Consider the following 21779-nt stretch of genomic DNA (forward strand, 5'->3'; position numbering starts at 1 on the left):
CACCACGGATCAATATAATAACTGGTGATAGAAGTTGTGTGAACTATACTTTTTCCGTTGAAATGTATATATATTTATATATTATTGTTTTTATCAAGAGGACTTGTTTTTTCGTCTATACGTAATAACTAAAGGTCCTCCCACGTCCTTAACGTTTTCAAAAATCCAATCTTTAAAAACCATTACTTTTTTGTTTAGATATTAATGAGCCACCTGAAACAGGGGTCAAACCTTCTTAAGGAAAACTCTTTCCGGTCTTCAGGATTACATAGTGTTTGCTGCAGCGAGATCTACCCCCGTTGACTGTCAATAAATTTCTCCCGTACATAAGTTACTGTGTAATCAAATTTATACACAATTTGTATATGACAATTACTTGATTTTATGGTGTTTGCTACAGTTATTTAAGTAAATAAATTATAGAAAGTAAGAGACAAGTAGGAAACGACAGATTTAGTTGGAATGGCCTACAGTTTATCACATTGCACATCTCGATATTTAGGTTTTGACATAAAGATTAATCGCATTGCTTTTTTGAATGATAATTGTTTCAGTTGTATTATTTTTTATTTTTTTTACGTTATTGAGAGGAGAAATAGTTTATTTTGGTATTCGAATATAAAGTTATTCTTAATATAAAGTAGCGATGAAAATAATTCCCAATTGATTTTTTCGTTGCGGTGATGAAATAATTATTTTAAAAAAAAAACATTCGAAAAATTATTAGATGTCTAGGTGATTAGAAATAATAAACTATTTATTTATTTTTTTAAATTTATTTATTTACCACGTAATTTCGAAGCTTGTACCGTGGGAATATGAAATTCAAATTTTGTAGAGTATGAAAAATACTATGTCTGACACCTGTTTGTATGGAATTCAAATCCGGAACCTCCAGATGGACCCCTTTGAATTTTTTTGCACGATGAGTTAATTCATCACAGAAGCTTTTACGTGGGAATATGGGATTGGAAATTTTGTATGGTATTGGAAAAATGGATCCCTAACTGGAATTCGAACCCACACCTCCAGATCAAAGAGCCGAGATTTAACTACTCCGCCACGGAGATCGGTAATTTTTATTTTGTATTTTATGTTGTTGTTGATGTTAATATTAATATTATTTTTCTTTTATTAGTACTCTTACTACTGTAACGTTTATTTATTAATTTATTTTTTATTAAAGTTGTTCAAGTAAAAGTATATACGTATATTTTATTTGTTGCATTTATTAGGATTATCAGACTTGTATTAAAGAAAAATAACTAATTTTTGTATGTTATTTTAACGTTTAACCTCATTAACTTTAAATAAAACGTATATAAATTAACATTTGATAAAGCTTATGCAAATAAAAGCCGATGTAAATGTAATATATCGACTATCCGAAGTTAATTATTTTCGCGGAGGACGTAGCTCGGAGAAATATCTTCATAAACATATTGCAAAATCGTACAGTTTCCACGGATTTATAATAATAGGCTAAGTTTATACTGCAATGGGGTCCACTGTTGGCGAGTGTCTTAACACATTTCCTTCTAGTATTGTATATGAATACGACGGGGCGAGTTATGAGGAAACTCACTTTAGTTTGATATGTCGGTTTACACTCTCCCGCTTCAGATTTCAAATCGTAAAGTTTGAAATAGGACAGAAAGTAACATTGTCTTACTCAGATCGATAAGTTAAATCGAATGAGGCTATCTAATTTGTTCTCAGTGTTTATAAAGATATTGTTATTTTATATATTACTTTTCCTTGTTTTATTTTATAAATCAATCGCGTCCGTCTATATTATTTCTCTGTTTTCATTATAAATAAATTTCTGATTAAAATAATAAGTAACTCTTGTTCTTTAAAAGCAGTTTTATTTTTCCATTTACCTTCTTTCCTTATTCGTTACATTATCTTCTCTGAATCCATCTTTTTCTCTTTCTTGTCAGAATGAAATGGACTTCGTTAAGGATGCCGTATATGATTTGCTATTTCACAAAAGGAAGAAAGCCAATAAAAAAGTTAATTAATCGAAGGATTTACAAAAATTTGTTTTGGGTAATTTAGAATAAAAAATTCATTTAATGAATTCTTCTTGTTATACTTACCGCATATACCGACACATAGCGCACTGTCTGAAGAAAGATTAGCTGTTACACTAAGGTAAAAATTACATTTCTCTCGGTAAATGAAACCGAGAGATTTAAAAAAATTGAAACCGAGAGATTTAAAAAAATTAGGTAAAATATTGTCAAATTAAATATCACACTCTTATACACTTAATTGCAAAGTTTTCCTAATTCTGGTGCGTTCTTGTTATTAAGAGCTAGTCTTTTGTCTACTTCCAAAATAAATTTCTGACTTACAAAATACTAGACTAAAATACTTTTATAAATACTAGAAATACATGAGAGATCAGGATGTGCTATCTAGTTGCTGTGAGGCGTTTGAAGCGGTTGTTTAGCTGTACGTGGACGACATAATCAAGTGATCCATTCCTGAAAGCGGCGACTGCGTCGACATGAAAATAGAGCATGTTGCTTTTAAAAAACCGTTGCGATAAATCTACACCGCCTTTGCGTTTACTGGTACATTAAATCAATATGCTAGATAAAATCTGTTAAAATTTCTCTGCTGCTAAGCAGCTGAGAAAATCTTGGATAAGGTTTGAGAATTGTTCTGACCCTGATGATTAATGTAGAAAAAAATCGCCCATTGAACTGGAACAATAAAATCTTTCAAAAATGTTTATATGATCATGCTTTTGTTAAAATAATAAATAACATCCAATTTGTGCATTTTTGGTTTTAGCTAAATATTATCTTACTTATCGAAGGTGTTCTAGTTAAAATTCAGATAACTTGATTTTCTTAGTCGTTTAAATTATGATTTGCATTTTTTGTTTTATTTTGGTATTTTTTAATCCGTCGAATATTTTTAAGATTAGAAGTTTTTTAATTAGAATACCGATTTTCTTAGGTTGAATTCCTTGATCTTTATTTCTTTCTATGGATCTCAACCATCTCTAGCAATTTTTGTTTCTTTTTTTAGCAAGCGTGTATGAATTTTAATGTAATTATTGAAATTTTAACTACAAGGAAATTAGTACATACCTACATACAGATGTATGTACGATTATTTATTTTTTCCTATTACGAGGGCTGTTCAAAATATAATGATAATAGTGACCCTGAGGGAAAATGTGTTGCAAAGGGTAATACTGCACACCATCCTGTAGCCCATTCTTTTAGTTATCTATTACGATCAGTTTCAAGTCGATCGGTGCATTGAGTGAACGTATATGAGGATTCGCATAACGTGTGTTAGATATTCGCCTACCATGTCCAACATGGATAAAAAATCAGAACAACGTTGTAACGTGAAATTTTTAGTGAAATTCGGGAAGAACCGAAAAGACGCGTATGAATTATTAACTACGATGTATGGTGAAGATGTTATGAACCAGGTGACCTGCAAATGGTATAAAGCTTCGAGGATGGTAGAGAGAGCATCGCCGACGAGCCGCGCGAGGGACGCCCTTCAACGTCTCGCACCAAGGTTGTAAAGAATGCAGCGCCGTTATCGTCCGCGAAAACAACGAATTACCGTTTGCGAGGTCGTTGCATGTCTAGACATTTCAATTGGCAGCGCATTTTCGATTTTGCACGATGATTTGGCCAAGCGACGCGTGTCTTGCAGTGGTTTTGGCGTGGGGGGGGGGGCTTGCTCAACAAGAGCAAATGCAACATCGTGTCTCCGTGTGTCAAGACTTGTTATCGCGGTTTGGTGGGGAAGCAAACGAATAAATGAATCGAATCATAACCGTAGATGAATCTTGAATGTATCACTACGATCCGGAACTGAAACAACAAAGTTCTCAATGGAAAAGGGCGCAGTTGCCATCTCCGAAAAAATCAAAGATGAGTCGCAGCGCCGGAAAGGTTATGATGATAATCTTCGATTCCGATGGTTTTTTGTACCAACGTGCTGTCCCTCAAGCCCAGACGATCACAGCAGATTATTATATCGGTTTTGATCACGATGTTGCGTAATTTTAAGAAAAAAACGACCGCACAAGAATGCTTACGAAATTTAACTACATCATGAAATTGCGCGGCCCCACGTCACTCACACTGTAGTGATTTTTTTAACGTTCGTGGCATCGCTACTATACCCCACTCACAGTTCAGATTTGGCCCCGTGCGACTTCTGGATGTTCCCCGAAGTCGTTTCCGCTCAGGGAGGGAAATTCAAGACCAATCACGAGTTCATCAAAGCTGTGGAGGCGCGCTGCAAGGAGCTCGAGAAAGATGGTCTGGTTGTCGTATTTAAAAAGTGGCAGAAGCGGTGGGAAAAGTGTATTAGAACCGAGGGGGGTTATTTTGAAAAAGGCATGTAGATTTGGAAGACTAAATAAATATTTTTTTTTATGTAAAGCGTTTTTTCATTTGTGCAGTCCCCGTACGTTCTCCTAGTTATTTCTTGTTAATTTTATAACTAAAATCACTGTTTTTAATATGTTACATATTGTTCTATTATAATGAGGTAAGTTAATTTTTTCCAGCATCCTTATAAAGTTAACCTTTTTATCAGTGTTAAAATTAAAATATTTGTAGATTTTGGCTGTTTTCACGATATTTCAATAATTTTTTCCCCCTTTTTGTGGTAGTATGATAGTGTTATTTTATGGCGGTTGTAAAATGTTAAAGTGCAATATTTGTTGGTTGTAAAACGATATTAAAAATTAAAAAAGAAAAAATAAACAATTCGTATAATTTTATGAAAATCGATATTGAAGATTGAGGGGAAAAGTTTTATAGTTAGCGTTGCTTATGTAGAGACTAAACCTTAAAATATTTCTCCCTAGTACCTGAAATAGTAACAAACAACGTTTTTACCCACATTAAAGATCTCTGTAATAAATTTTATTGGAAGTCGTATGACTATTTGAGTTAACGTCTTATACGTTATATTTATACTCGCCTCGTTAAATTTAAACTAGCTTCAGTTAGGAGTTACATGAAGCTGTTTTTTCTTTTCTTTTTTATTCTATAATAGTCAGTATAATATTTAATTATTGTTTATTAGAATTTCTATGTGTTAAATCCATCTATTCTAAAACAGATTGTACGGTTTAAAAAAACAAAATATACCGTATATACGTAACAAGCAGAATAGTCGAGAAACTTACTTTATCTGTAGTGGTAATAATGAAACTTCATTTTTGAACAACGATAGTGAACTGATATCCAATAGCTTGTTTTAATTATAAATGTTTTAAAATTCCGTTTGAAAGTTTCAGTCGTAAGAGCATTAAATATCTCCTCCCGCATTTGTTGGAAGGGATAACTGTTTGATTGGCTTAAAGTTCGTGTTATCTTTATCTTTCTTTACATAAGTTTTATTTATCCAACCTATAAAAAAAGCTTGCTCTAATTCGTGGTGAATGCATGTTTTTTAATTGGTTTAGAAGTTTTCAAAATAAATTTGTTTTTTGTTGATATTTCTTGGAAGAAAAAATCTTATATTTCCTAAAATTATTGGTTTTTAAGTATTTTAAAGTACTGTTTCGTACATCATGTTATTTATTAATATTATTATCGCTTTGGTTTTTCTTAAATATATTTTTTATATATAATTTTTATAAATCTGCTGATTATTGTTAAGCAATCGAATTAACCTTCTGGATTTAGAATTAAATAAATCTTTTTTTGTAAATTATTCATAGAATACAAACTTGTTTTTAAATTTATCTCAATAAGAGTTTATTAGCGTAGCTGTCTTATTTGTAATCGTTTATGTGTATGTTTATCAGTTCTTTAGCGTTTTTTTTTCTTTTTTGACCACTTATGCTTCGTATTAATATATTTTGTCACGTTTACCGTTATTACTCTGATGCGATAATTCTCATAATTTTATTCGATTAAAAAAAGAAAAAACTATAGTTGCATTAAATAGTACTGCATAATAACACTACCAGAGCGTGCTTGAATATACATATTTTATGTAAACAATTTCGCTAACTGAATAAAAAGTTTTTCTTTGTTAAAATACTTTTTTTTCGATTAAAACTATCCCGTGATAAATTACGGTCGGGCGAATAGCCAGATCCTTACGCCAGTTAACATGGTTTAGATAGTTTATTTGTGTTTATACTAATTATTATATTATCTGAAGTTCATCGTTATGGAATACGGAATAAACCCTCCATAACTGATTGTAGTTAAACCTTCGGCGCAGTCGGATTGACGAAATAGGGGAAATAGCATATTACGCATCGTGAATATAACATTTTTACGAGTAGTTGTAGTTCATTTTAATAAAAAGTTGTTAGTAATGTAACTTAATTATAATATTGGAGCAAATGTAACATTGCTGTGTAATCTTTTTTACAGTAATGTAGACGAAAGTTATTGCTTCATGATTTCTTTTCATTTGATGAATCTAACATAATACTACCTTCTAAAGAGATGTAAACGACTTCTAAAGACGGTAAAAAAGTATTTATTAACAAAAATGTAAGAAAGTTGACTTTAAAAAAACGAAAAAAATTGTTGATAATTTTTTTCGTTTAAATCCGATACCTTATTTGCATAACAGAATTCCCTTTCCTTTTGAATTGAAAGCTAATTTATGATAACACCTTAGTGAGTGGTTATGTTAAGATAACGGTTAAGTTTTATCATTTAGATTCTTTTCCCTCTAGTTCTATTCGAAAAGAGGATTTTGTTTACTTCCCTCTATTTTATATTGTTTAGTGGTAAAGTCACAATCTTCCTCACCGAATGAGATTTTGTCACCGAGTGCAGGTTTTTATTTTGAACAGCGACGTTATTTATCTCCTTCAAAATTTCTTAACCGGCGTTTTCTCTAGTTCATTCTATTAGTGTTAAATTTTTTTTCTGCCCCTGATGTATCCTGGTGTTCTTACTTCCTTGTACGAAGTAAAGGAAGTATTGTCATTGCGAAAACTTTGGTTTTCAGATTTCAACGGAAATATCCATTTTGACCACCCTGAATCCATTTTGACTAGTTTCGGCGTGACGTCTGAACGTAACGTATTTATTTATCTCGCATAACTCAAAAACGATTAGCCGTAGGATGTTGAAATTTTGAATTTAGGACTATTGTAACATCTAGTTGTACACTTCCCCTTTTGATTTCAATCGACTGGATCTAAAGTCTCCAAAAAACCCCAATATCTAAAACATCTGGATTTTGGACTTTTCTTAACTGCGGTAATAAGCTCTCATTGAGAGCTTTTCAGCGGTATATAATAAGTGGTACTTATTTTCATCGGTTCCAGAGTTATAGCCAATTAAAATTTTAATTGTTGAAATATTTGGATCTTACAAGGAGAAGGCACCTCGGATCGAATCCGACTTCGTATAATATATTTTTTAACTTTTTTAAAATTTAAATATATTGATTTATTAATACATTATTAACCTCTGATTGTAAAAAGATTTTTGCAATAAATAATAATTCAATAATAACATTAAACAAAAATAATATGAAAAATATCAGAAGTTATTAATGAAATAAAATTTTATTTACTTTTCATTAAAAAAAAATGTGTTTATGTAATTTAACAGGCGTACAAGGAAGTCATGTGGTGTTCACATCAGAGTTTTTATTTTAATTTTCATCGTCAGTTTCCGTTACGTAGCTTATAATTTGTTCCGACAAGTTCCCAGTAATTTTTAAAATGTTATGCGTTCCTTATTTTTGGTTCCCATTCTTTTTCGAGTCGCGGCGCCTTTTTTCAATTAATATTTTTCCATGGCGCCCTACCCTAAGTAAAAGTATAACTACTCGTCAGTGAGAGATAAAAATAAATAGAACTCGTGTATCTTAATTTTTCTATTTTATTAACCTTAAATTAATAATTATAAATGTCTTGTCAGTATTTCGCGACGCCTATGTGAAACCTCCCGGGGTGCCGCAGCGCACAGTTTGGGAATTACTGCTACAAGATATTATACAGATATTATACACTGATATTCTTGTTCTTCCGATATGTCTTCCAAAAATGCTAGATTTTACAGAAATATACCCGTACGGTCGGTTTTTAAACATGCAGTAACATTTCGGTCCATCGAATCGAGCGAAACAAGTACGGTAAAATAAAAACAGTCCTCAATGTGATGGGTGGAAGACGAGAGAAGTTTTTTCTGGATCCGATATACTATGTATTTGATAAGTCCAGAAATTTAATTTTTTTAAAAGTTTTGTTTATTTATTATTAATTTTTTTGTTAATATTAATTCTTTAACGTTTTAACTTAGGGTATCGTTTTATTGAAGTTAAATATTTTGTTCTACTCGACAGTCTCGTGTTAACAGAGATACGTTTGAGACGTTTATGAAATCATCCGTTTGTAAAAGAAGCAGTACGTTTTAGTTTCTCTCGACAGAACATGACTTTATTTCGTATACGTTTATTTGTATTTTAAATAAAAACCGTTGAGTTTACTATTCGCGCTAATATTATTCATCATGTGTGTGGGAGCGTGTTAATAACAGGAATGAAGGTTTACATTTTAGATCTAATAAGTTACAAATTTATAAGTTTGATTGAATTTCAGAATAAATATAATACATAGATTAGAACATAACTGGGATGCGATTTAACGAAAATATTAAATAAGATAAGGATTTCTATCGGTCGTTATCGTCAGTTGCTTGTCTCGTCGTAACTAACGACTAGTGTGGTAAACCAGTAGTAACGTTTGGCATCGGTTAGTGTATATTTTAAAATTACGTAACTGGACGGTAATAAAGCCGACAGTTTGTTACGGTCTAATTTTTTCGTTTGTTATATTTGCAATTAATTTTTTTTTATCAGTTCACCATGTAAGCTCAAGGCTTGCGTGTGAGTATATGAAATGAACATTTTACAGTGCATGGAAAGTTGCTTGCCTGAGGATTCGAATCTGTAAACTAATGGATGAAAGTCTGAAACGCTACCATTCCACTACGGAGTTGGCCAATTACTTTTTCGGTTGCCAAATGATGTTTTAATTACAGAGTTTTTTAAATCCATAAAAGTATAATTAGATCTATGTTAAATATGAAACAAAGAGAGTCATGCCAGCAGATTTTTGTTTTCTACAGCCTACGTAAATGCGGTTCTCTTGTAACATGTGCGTTTTGCAGCGTTGGGTCAGAAATCTAAACTAGTACATGTTATTGGTGGATTGTAAGCGATGATAAGACAGAAATTAAAAAAAAAAAGTATTTAAATGTATGAAATCAGAAATCATGCTTGAAATCAGCTTCCGTGTAAACTTTAATCTTAGTTGCTGTTTATTTTCAGAGGAAGTCTTTACGTACGTGAGTTAATTGCAGTATATATATATATATATATATATAAAAACTTATATGTATAAGTTAGTACATGTTATTTTTATCTTAATTTATTTATTGGTTACTTCCCTCCGAGTGATGGATTTGTCCAGTCAGTCTTAAATACCGGCTTTTATCGTTTATGGGATCTTGCTTCCTTTTGGTTATATGAGGCCGCTTTCCATATTTCATCTGTTATTTTTTACGTCTGTTTCTTTTTCAATTTACTAGAAAAAATTATTTTTGTTTTCTTACAGTTTGCCTGTAGCTTATTTGGTTTTTTTTGTTTTACAGGGGAGAATTATCTCTTTGATCGTACATCTACAAAAACTAAATAAAATTTCAATCGCTGAAAATAAAAAATTGTATGATTCACGGGCCATATAATTTTTTATTACAAAAATATAATTTATTATTAAAATATAATATTTTTTATTTTATCACGGTAAAATTATAAGTAATAATAGCCGTGTTCATATCGGACGAGTTATTTTAAAGTACCGACCATAAATGAGCTCCAAATAAAATAAAAATATGTTTAACTGTGTGAATGATTGTAATATATATATATATATTTTATCTTTTTTTAAAGATTTTTAAAATCTTTGCAATTTTATACACTGTTAATATTGATGGCATTAAACTGATGAATACCTTTCATTTGGACCTTGCTTTATTATTGATAATGGTAGCATACTGTATTCAGGCTTTAAGGTGTAAGAATTAATAATTTCTTGTAAGTTTTATTTATATAATGTATACTGTTTCGTTCTGTGATGCTGATTTATATTGTTTCTGTGAAATATTATAAATATGCTTAAAAAAACTAGTAAAAAATAAATAAACCGCATTGACGCACACCAAGTTATTTAATTTTCCGTTTAATAATTTAATATATATATATATATATATATATATATATATACAACAAATAAATAATTAACCGTGAACCGATGATTTATTAAAAAATTAAGTGAAGTATGTAGAAATGTCAACTTTTAGCCGTAAACGAACTCTTTCTCTGTATATCTTGATTTTATAAAAAGTATTAGTATTACGTTTGAACATAATGAATTGTTAAATTTAAAAAAAAATAGTTAAACATTTTTAAACCGTTAATACGGTAGTTGTTTTATTTTTATTAATATTTTACGTAGTCTTATGTTAATGTCTTAAAATCATCCATTTCTCTCTGTCAAAGGCAATAATCTGTTTCTTCCGTTTCAAAAATACTCGCTATCTCTACATCTCTTATGTTAGTATCCGTATATTCGAGTAAATGCGATCAGTTGATGGATAATTCACAGCTATTGCTACATTTTACGTCCAGTATAAAAAAAAAACTGTTTATAACTTACTCTGATATTATTTATATTATACGTTTTATTATATTTACTATTACATATATTCTATTCTTCTTAATCTATTACGCACATTAAAAATGTTCTTATTTTTGAATCGGAAATGTAAACGACTCGTTAACAGAATCGGTTCATGTTATCTATCTTGATCTTTTTATTGAATGCGATGCAGGCAGTGCATTGTAAAAATTGAGGTGCAAGAGACAGCGAATGTAATAATATCTTTCTTTGTACTTAAAAAAAACAGTGAAGAAGTCGTTTGTAAGGCTGAATATCGATCGCTTAGCATGCAGATATGCAAAGGTTTAATGTTCGGTTCGTTAAAGAAAACGACGGAAAACCGCTTCATTTATACTTTTCTTCGTTAGCCCTGGCACAGGATATTCCTAAGTTATTCCTGGCAACGGCCGTGCCTTTTTCTAATCTCATTAGTGTGTTGTGTTGAGTCCTTTACAGCTTCTACGTTTACGACACCTAACATGCGTTGAATTCTTATTAAAGTCATTTAAACCGCTAAGACCTGAAATTCACAAAAAAACCTTGATCGTGCTGAAACCCACTTTACTGTAAATATTCAGGGTGTTCGACTTGAAAGAGGCTCCATCACTCGTTAGTTAATATTAAATGTATATTTCTTTTAAATGCATATATTGGTAAAATGATACGGAATATGTTTATACTACTGGAGCTAGAGTGGGGAGGACTGTCTATTGCTTGCTATTTGAGTATTGCCAGTTTGTGTCGAGCATTGGCTTTTGAACAAGGTTGCGTAATCGTGTCGTGTGTTGTTTGTTAAAATGCAGTTAACTGTTGTACAACGTGTATTCGTGATGGAGATTTACATAGAACCGAAATCTCATATTGTGTGTCGGCGAAAGTTCAGGGAGATATTTGAAAAGGAACCACAAGTGAAAAGTGTTTTTCAGAAGTTAGTTAAAAAATTTCGTGAAACAGGTTCGGTGTTAGATAAGTAACGTGGCCGTCACAGGTCAGTTTTATCGACACAGGTCGTACAGGACGTTAAAGAGGTAGTTACAAGATCTTATAAATCTTTGCGGAGATTAAGCAGGGAAAAGAGCATTTCTCCCTAGGTTTAGCTCACACCCCAGTGAGAAGATTGCTGAAATGTTATCCGTATCAAATGAAGGTTTTCCATGACCTAAGTAATTCTGATTATGCTAAAAGGGTTCAGTACTGTCAATGGTTCAAGAACTTAATTAGAGGCAATATAGGCATTTTAGATCAAGTGTTTTTCATACATGAAGCGTGGTTTCACCTTGGTAGGTTTGTTAACAGTCAACTACAAAACCTGGGATACTGAAAACTCACACTTTTTTTAATCTCTCCTACACCCACAAAAAAGGTAAATGGTGTGTGGTTTCAAGGCGACGAATAATAGGACAGTTGTTTTTTTTTTTAAAAAACTGTGGATGTTGTCATCTACCAAGAAATTATCCAACAATTGGTAGCCTTAATGCAAGATGATGAGCGTGGCTGCTGGTTACAAGATAGCGCCATTTGCCATACTCGTTCTAGTATGGAGATGGTACAGGATTTTTTGGTGGAAGAATCATTTCTAAAGGATTGTGGACATCAAGATTTCCTGATCTGACTGGTCCAGACGTTTTTCTATGGGGTTACTTAAAAAAAATTGTTTGTTGGAGCAATTCAATCCACACACCCTACAGGAGTTTAGGACAAACATTACCAATGCTAACCAGGAAATAGATAGGGTACAGTTTACAAGAGTAGCCAAGAACATGGTCAAAAATGTGAACAAATGCATAGAAGTGAATGGAAATCATTTTCAACACACCTTCAGAAAATTATTATGTAAGTGTTTGCTAGAGAATTAATTTTTAGACTAAACTAAGTAATGGGGTCTTTTTTAAGTTGAACACCTGTACATTCTGCTCGTAGCATTGTAACTATACCGATGAGTTTAGGGTCCTATAATTTGCTTACGGTAAAAATTGGAGGGTAGTATTGTTTTATCCCCGATTAGTTTTATGTAAACTTATGAAATTTGACTGCTTTACTGAAATTTCTCTTCAAAAAAGTGAAAAAAAGCTAGGGAAATTTACCTTTGTAGACATATTTTTTTAGAATTAATAATCTGGCTAACCAATAATCTTTTCTGATTGCCATCCCAGAGATGTTGGCGTTTTTAGACTAACGATTTCGTATTAATCGCTTTTTTCTCAAGTATTAACTATTTATATATATATATATGCTTACTCTACATATTTGCAATACACTTTTGTTGACGTAGTCGGGTGTAAAAGAAAAACTTCTTCATATTAATAAATTAAATAGAGTAAAATATCGATGACTTTCGTTTTGAATTTTTAAATTATCCAACGAAGCTGCTTTGTCAAATGTTCTCTGAATATAATTTACTGCGAAATACATTTTTTGTAGTTTCCGTTGTATTTTCCATTGTTACATAAGTAATCAGAGTTTTCTTTACAATCCGTTAGAGCGTTTCACTATTCTTTACATACATCATTCAGTCGTTTATTTTTTATGTCTTACTTTGGTATCTATTTTTTGTAGGTTGATAAATAATTTTAATTTGTAAAGTCATCGAATCCTTTTTTCATATTGTTAGATGAGTAATAATTATTTCCCTGATTGTTGGTCATTAAAAAAGTACTTTTTGGATTGGATACGACTTATCTTCGTGTACGTTTTCAGTATTGTGGCCTCGCATTTGGTACACGCACATTTTAGCGAGGAAAATGAAATGTATGCAAAATTAGCTGAAAGAAATGTCGAATTAGCCTAGTTTTTTTTTTTTTTAAATAGAACCGTTAACAATTTGGTATTGTGTTGATTTTTGTAACGTATTTCCTTGTTCTAAAATAATCTGTTATAGTAGGGAAAGTATCATCGTTTATAAGCTGTAAAAGAAATTCATTGTTAGACGCTTAACAGTTGTGTTGTAATGGATCATTTTTTTTTTAATGAAATGTTTTGAATCAAACCAGCTATGGTGTTAATTTTACTATCTATATTCTGATATAGAGATAATCTTTTGATTATTTGTACGTTAACACCATTCTATGTTATGCCCGTTACATGTTATGGACGAAATGATAAGTTGTAAAATTATATCGTTTGTATGTATCGTGTATAAACCATTTTGATTTTTTCTTAGATTTATTCTTTTGTGTAGTAATCCGCGTATTCTGAAGATTCTTGTAAGTTTTTAATGAAATATAAAATTGTATTTTATTATTTTATTGTTATTGTAATAGATAAACAACGTTATTTACATTGATCGGCAGGAGATAATTTTTTTAAATTGAACGATTTCTAAAATTTTTACTAAACTTGCCCAGTATGGTATCAAGTTTAATAAAATATATGTAGGTGAAGTACCGAGTTAACTCGAGTGTTATAGTTATGATCGCTACAGAGCACCGTGCGATATACACGGTCGGTTACTTATTTATCTGTTATTAAAATCGTTGCATCTGACATCATCTTTATAAGGAGAGCATTAGTTTGAGGTCGCGTTTGTTTGTATGTTTTATATCCGTTTGTTTATTGTGCGCGTTATACTTCAGGGGTAAACAAACTGGTACCGATGTTGTTTAGGTTTTGTAAAACGGTTTGTTTGAGATGTTTACCGTTGTGGATTTAGATCGGTGAGTGTTTTTAAACTGATAAATCGTATAGCTTCATTGTCAGTCAACTGGGAACGCATGTCGTCCCCCTTGGTACGTGTTCATGATTGTATTATTTGTTCCGTGGGACGGTCACGTGCCATCTTCCGTAACTTATCGTGCTATTGACCCTTTGAGGAAGTTTTAATTATTTAAATTTCTCAACGTAATCCTTGTTTTTAAATTTTTGCGAAAGTTAATGTTAATTTGAAATCCGGAGTGATCGATTCGATCGAGTACAGGAGGTCAACGGTTGGTTTTTTACCTAATCCGTATTCGGCAAATTTTTGGAAGGATTTCCAAAAATATAATTTGATCGTTAGGTATCTTCTTACTTTTTCTGATATTCGTACTTAATTCATCGTATTGCTTTCAAATAAATGAAGACGGTTAGGATATGGCAATTTTTGCTTGTGAGTTTCTTTATCCCCTATACTCTGATATTTTCATCGGTCACTTTTTCCTTTTTAATTTTACTGATTTGTAGGTTTCTGATTGTGCATGTATGGAGAATGCGTATTGTTCTTTAAGTTTGACATAGAAAATGCAACTGTAGGCATAGATTGTAACTATCGTAATGTTCAGCTAGAGCTTAACTGAGAGATACTTCCATAATGCAATGGAGAGTTAATATTTTTATTGGCGTTGAATTTTTAAAAGGTGATGTTTACGTTTATATAAATCAGATACAAGATCATACGTCATTAGGCATTTGTATAGGTTTTTTTTTTAATAATTTGTTAAACGTTAAATAAATTAAAATCTGCTGTGCACTGTTGTACGTCAAAGTTAAAACATTATTATACAAAACAATAAGAATTAATTTAATAGGATCCTTTAGTTTCACTGTTTATTGATTTTTCATTGCGATGGGAAATGATTTTTTGAGTTACAGACCACAAAAGTTCCAAATAAGTGATGAAAATACAGTATAGTTTGCGAAAGATATCATTTTGGTGCGGATACTTTTTTATGAATGAACTTGTCAAGTTGTTGGTCCCCAAGGTGTGTGGTTAATTTCCAGTACATCTGAACGGTTTTTTAAAATTATCGTAGATTAAAGCTTTTTTAATGATTAATATTGAGGTCTATTAGTGAATTCTAATTGATAAAAGAAAACTGAAATTAATTATTTCTAACCTAAAATACTGCATGTAATTATTAACAGGCTTTGAGAATCCAGTATTTTATCGGTTTCAGGAAAAAAATTGTTTACGAAGTAGTTTTATAAATTTTGAATCGTAAAATTGTATATTGTACATAAATTAACCTTTCACGTAAAGTACGTATTATAAATTTAGTTCAGATGTTTCTTTAACCGGATTTACGAAAAACGGTTGAATCAGTGGAACCGTCATTTTTATTTCATATTATTCACTATGTTGTATGAAGCTCTGTTTCATAGTGATCATAATCTGTTTGTGATTTTATCAACATAAATTCAAAGTAAAATAATTATATAAGTTACAAGGCGATCTAAAAAGAATAGAAGTGATAATTTCCATAAGAATGAGTTTTTTCTTACTATATATATATATATATATATATATATAATCAGTTTTCAATTTTTATACACATAAATTATTCTCAGTAATTAAGTAAATTTTTTAATTAAATACGAGGGATATCTAAAGTAAAGGCAGCTGGGAAATTTCTCTTCTTAAAGTTGGCGAACCTGTGTCGTTCACGGCCACACTAGTAATGTACATACTGCATTGTTGACTGTAACTTCTGTTGTGGTATTTTTGTTTTCGTGCTAGTTATTACGTTACAAAATGAATAGGAAAATCGATGTGGCCGCCGACTGTGAAATACGTGGAGTCGTACGTTTTTTAAACCATAAAAACGTTAAGCCGGATGAAATTCATAGGCAGTTGGTTGCTGTGTACGGTGATGATTTAATGAATGAAAAAATTCCGAAAATAGTGTGAAAGGTTTAGAGATTACAGAATTAATGTACACGATGAAGAACGTTCGGGGAGACCCTCGATAATCACCGAGGACTTGTTGAAACGCGTCTATGATGAAATCAGAAAAGTTCGTCGCCCAACAATTTCCAACCTGATCCTTCTTTTTCCTGATGTTTCAAGAGATATTATTGATGGCATTATTCGTGACCATTTAGGCTTCAGAAAGGTTTGTGCACTTCGGGTGCCGCACGTCTTAACGGAACGTCACAAAAAACTCCGAATGGGATCTGCTTTGGAATTTTTGACGCGCTACACAGAAAAAAAAGGTGTGAGTTCCTTAAGTCAATTGTTACTGGCGATGAAACATGGATTTCGTATTACACGCCAGAGAGAAAACGGCATTCAAGTGAATGGCGTCATCCTTAATCATCAACCAGACCGACAAAGGTCAAGCCACAGCTAATTGGACGCAAGCTAATGGCCACAGTCTTTTGGGATCGATTTGGCTTATTACTGATTGATTTCATGCCACGTAGAACGACTATAAATGTAAAGCCTACTGCGAAATCTACTAAGTTACGGCACGCCGTTCTAAATCGGCGACGTGGACGGCTGACCGATGGCGTCGTCCTACTGCATAATAATGCACGTCTACATGTTGCGGGTGCGACATGTGATTTACTGAAAATATTTGGATGGGAAATTTACGATCACTCATCATATATTCCGGACTTAGCTCATTCTGATTACAATTTTTTGGGGAAATTGAAAGAATTTTTGAGCGGTAAGCAATTCGCGGGTGACGATGAACTTAAAAATGCTGTTAATTAGTGGCTAAATGGATTGGCGGCAAAAGAATACGACGAGGGTATATTGAAGCTGGTGGATCGCTGCGATAAATGTCTTAATTCATGCGGCGATTATATATAGAATTTGTATAAGGTATGTAGTTTAAGAGAATTAAAAGTTTTCGGAATAAATTTTTTTACAATGAAACTATCTTTACTTTAGAGATAGCCTCTCGTAGATCTGCGTGTTATTTTAATTTGCATCGTCTATGTATGCGTTCGCATTATCAGTTTTAAAATTGATATGAAAAATGAATATTGTTCCCGTAATCCGCGGTACGAAAAAATGTAACTAAGTTAACCGATGTTTACTTAGTATTCGTATGTGTGCATTAGCGATCCGGCTTTACCCGATATGCACCTCGGTTCCTGGCCTGATTTTTTGTAGTCACCGACTAGGAAACTGAATCTCGAAACGAGAGTAATATATTTTAAAATGAATGATATTGTAACTCAGTACTCGCATTATACCCTGAAAGAGACGGGGTAGGTAATGCAAATGGAACAAGAGGAAGGAAACCTTCTGAAAGAATGCTCTTCAGCGTGTAAATCACCATCTCGTTCGCATCCCTCGGGACATTGGGGAATCTATCTTTATCTATTATGGGAGGAGCGGATTATCGATGGATAATGCTCTGGCAGGTTCGAATTTGTTTTCCTCTGGATTGGAAACTGCCGTGTGAAAAACGTGAGGAAACTGTCGCCTTCTTTCTGAACCTTGTCTGATTTGTGGAAATATCCGATTGAACTGTTCGGTTGGTCGTAAACTTTTTGACTATATAAATTTATTGTTTAAAAATTTCGTAAGGGGTTTAATCTCTGAGCATTTTTTTTAATGGTATTGATTGAGAACTGTACACTTGTACGTGTTTTTATACGTTTAGTAAAATACATTTAAATTTTGTTCGTGTTTTATAATGAATTTGTATAAAATTACTGTGATAAAATTAACATTCAAAGGTATTAACTAGATAAGCTTAATGTGTAGGCTATACATAATGCGCTGTTATGTTTCAAACGTAGCCTAGTACTTTTTTTTATGTCGTACATTATCAATACACGACTGGTTTTCTTTTTTTTCATTATCATCTACATCAATGTGTAAATATAAGTGTGTATTTAAATGCACACGCACACGCGTTTGTACGCAATCGTTAAACACGTGTCCGGTTGTTTTAATGTTAAAATCATTATTCATATTCAAGTACTTTCCCTATGATAAATGAAATTGTACGTTTAAAATAAGCTGTATTTTATATTTTTAAATATCCTAATAAATGTACGGTTTTTCAAAATTTATTATTCGCGTTGAAACTGTTAAGTTATCATAATTTTTTATACTGTTAGTTATTTATTGTGATGTACAAATCACATTGTTATTATATTTATTATATCATAAAAAAAATTGATCGCATGAACTTATTGTCTTTCCTAACTGTAATATTCTAACTAGACCTAAATCCGGTTGAGATCGGTTAGATCGATCGGCTAATGTACGGAGATAATAATATAAAAATAGTGCTATAAAAAAAAGTTTATCCATTAAAAACGTGTGCGTAGCATCATCAAACTGATACATGTGATAAATATATTACTGTGTTACCCCTGCACCTTATAAAACGCATATTTTTTTCTTTTTTACCAAAATTTGTTAAAAGGTAAGTTATTAAAAATATTAACGTAATTTGAAATAAAATATTTGTTACGAAATGCGTTGACTTATGATGCTGTTGAAAGGTTTTTGATTTTGAAAATCGTACGTATACACAGAGGCAGAGGCACACCGATAAAAAAGTTGATTTTTAATTTTTTGCGTTTAACATTTTTCCGAAATTTTAAATGTTAAGTGTTGTTTATACTGATTTGGTCATTTTAGTTCAATTTTTTTTACGTATATGGATACTTAAATTTTCTTTAGAACTTAAGTCTTCATAAGTTTAAGAAAGCGAACCGGCGTCGAAGAAGTTGGAGTAAAGATTGAAATTCGTAATCAAAGGGAGTGAGTCGACCAACTGATGTACTCTGTCAGAAATTTTAGAGTTTTACATTCGACAACCGTACGAAATATTAGCGTAGATGACTTGTAGAAGTAGCTTAACATTTTTTCTAGTTTCCGCGTGGTAGAGCATCTACTCGCCGGAAATGGAACGCACGGAGTCGCGAACTGAGTTCAGCGAGTTTTTTTTTCTGCTAAATTACATAAAAAGTAAGTCCCATCGGTAGAGATACTTACTACACTGATTCTCATTCGTAAAATTATACGATAAAGTTTTACATTACAGTAATTCTTATAGCCTTCCCGATTTTATCGCGTCATGTCACTTGAAAATTTTTAATTACTCTTCATTAAATTAAGCGACAATTAAATTGAAAAAAAAATCTTATTTTAAAAATAAAATTTAAAAAACCCTAAGGTATAAGTTTACTTTAAAAATTTTATTACGGTTAAAAGCGGATTAGGTTAGTTTAAAACCTACTGTGTCATTATTTGTTTTTATTTTATTTTGATATTTCGAAGTCCTAAAAGTTTTCTGTTGCATTTAAATATTTTTACATAATTAAACCACCCAAAGAAATGAAAGAAAAATTTATTTATTAATTTTTTTAATATAAAAGGCTTGTCGTTTAGCCTTGTTTCTGGATGTCTTTATAGAATAATCAGTTTGAGAGTTGGTTTTACTTGATCTGTACTCGTCTGTTGGGGAACGCTTTTTACATTTGAAGTACATTATTTATTTGCTTCTTTTTTTTGGTTGAAAACCTAGAGTGTACCGCATTATTTGTAATGTGTTTCTTATATCCAGGCTCTTTGTAATCGTACCCCTCACACTCACATCTGTGTCTATTTTTATTATTACCAGTTCTTTTGATGATTATTATTAACAGATTTATTGAAAATATTTTTTTTCTTAACATTCATAAACTGTCGAATTTTTTGTTTAAAATTTTCACTTATTAGTCTACTCATTAAAGTTGCTTTGATAGATTAACGATTGTTCACGTAAAAGTGTTTATTTACAGCAACAATCACCTATAATCTAGTTATGTTATTATTTGTACAGTTTAATAATTATAAAGATGTAATTTTAGTCGTTTTAAATGAACATAAGCGTACATAATTTGTGTGTTTGTATGTTCGCGCCGCATTCATCGGTTCGGACGGTAGAGTCACGTTATTTATTTTAATCATCTATTTGTGTGCTGCAAGTACGAAAGGAAATAGTACACAAGTAAATGATGATAATTTATTGCACGTACTGTACTAAGTCGTAAATACACGTGGACCGTGTCGTGTAGTGTGTCTTGCGCGCTATACTATTGAGTAATATACTGACAAATTATACAAATCCAGCCGGCCCAGTTTACCCTCTTTTATACCCGTTAGTTGTTATTTACATCATTTAATGCTTCATATTTTAGTCGGTAATAAATTGAAGCTAAAAAATTGAAGTTTTTACCGGTTAAAAGTTTTATACGGTCGTAAGTATTTATGAATCTCTTTTTTAATAAATTTAATGGTTTTATTAAATTGCAACTGCAGTTGTTACATCGAGAAAGATGACTGGTTTTTATAAATTAATACGTTATCTAACTTTTTCTTACTCGGATATCATAAAGAAACGATAACACTCTAACAAAAATCGGCAAAGGAAATGTATTCGAATCTGTAATCTAAGATTCTTTAAAAATTAAAGAAATGTTACAACATCGATGTAACATTTCAGCATCATTATGACTTTATAATGATCTTTCAAAAATGTTGTCGTTTGGATTTTTGCACAGTTTCGTTTTTTGCTGTTAAAAGTTGAGTTTTATAACTTCATTGATTTCAATTAAAATCAATTCATCAGCTTTTGCGCAGATATGCACCCGGTAATAGTGTTTGTGGGTCGCTAAATTCTATGGACTAATTAAAATAAAATAATTTATTTCTTTAGTTAATTTTATTTATTATGTTATTTAATCACTTAAGATTATATATATATATATATATAAATCGTAAGATGCGTGCTACTGTTTGTACGTTTGTGAAGCGGTAGTCTGTATTTATTGTTACTACAAATCGATTATATCTGTTTGTATCGAAAAAATCGTTGATAGATCGATATCTGTACCGAATCGGTCTAATTCTTTGTCATACACATAACAAATCTTTTTCCGAACATACATGTTATTACTGGTTTTTGTTTTACGAGTAACTATCGGTTTTATTAATTGTTAAGTATTCTATTTGCGTAGTTATTTTACAATTATGAATCGAAATAATATTTTTTCTTACATTCGATACATAAGCCGCCGGATTAGTTTAATGGTTAAATTCGTCATCGCAAAATCAGCTGATCTTCGAAGTCGAGAGTTTAAGGTTCGAGTCCTTGTAAAGCCAGTTGCTTTTATATGGATTTGAAACTAGACTAGATTTGGTGGTTGGGTTTGAATTAACTACACGTCTCAGGAGTGGTTGACCTGAGTCTATTTTCAGGACTATATGTTTACCGGTACATTTACAATTACATTTGCAGCTGCAGGCCTGACAAGCCGGTAGCAGTAATTGCATTTGCCTATACACACTCACCCAGAACTGGGAGCAAGCTAGAAAAACTAATTGAAAAAAAAACATATATATATAATAGACACATAAGTTGACTTC

The 21779-nt window shown here is 31.6% G+C and overlaps 1 protein-coding gene across 7 annotated transcripts in view; it reads left to right on the forward strand.

The window, feature by feature from the left end:
• Positions 1 to 21779, forward strand: part of LOC142325967 (uncharacterized) — a 434412-nt gene that overhangs the window by 328723 nt on the left and 83910 nt on the right. The window lies entirely within an intron of this gene.

The sequence above is a fragment of the Lycorma delicatula genome, chromosome 6, assembly GCF_047948215.1.
Source record: "Lycorma delicatula isolate Av1 chromosome 6, ASM4794821v1, whole genome shotgun sequence".
Lineage (NCBI taxonomy): Eukaryota > Metazoa > Arthropoda > Insecta > Hemiptera > Fulgoridae > Lycorma > Lycorma delicatula.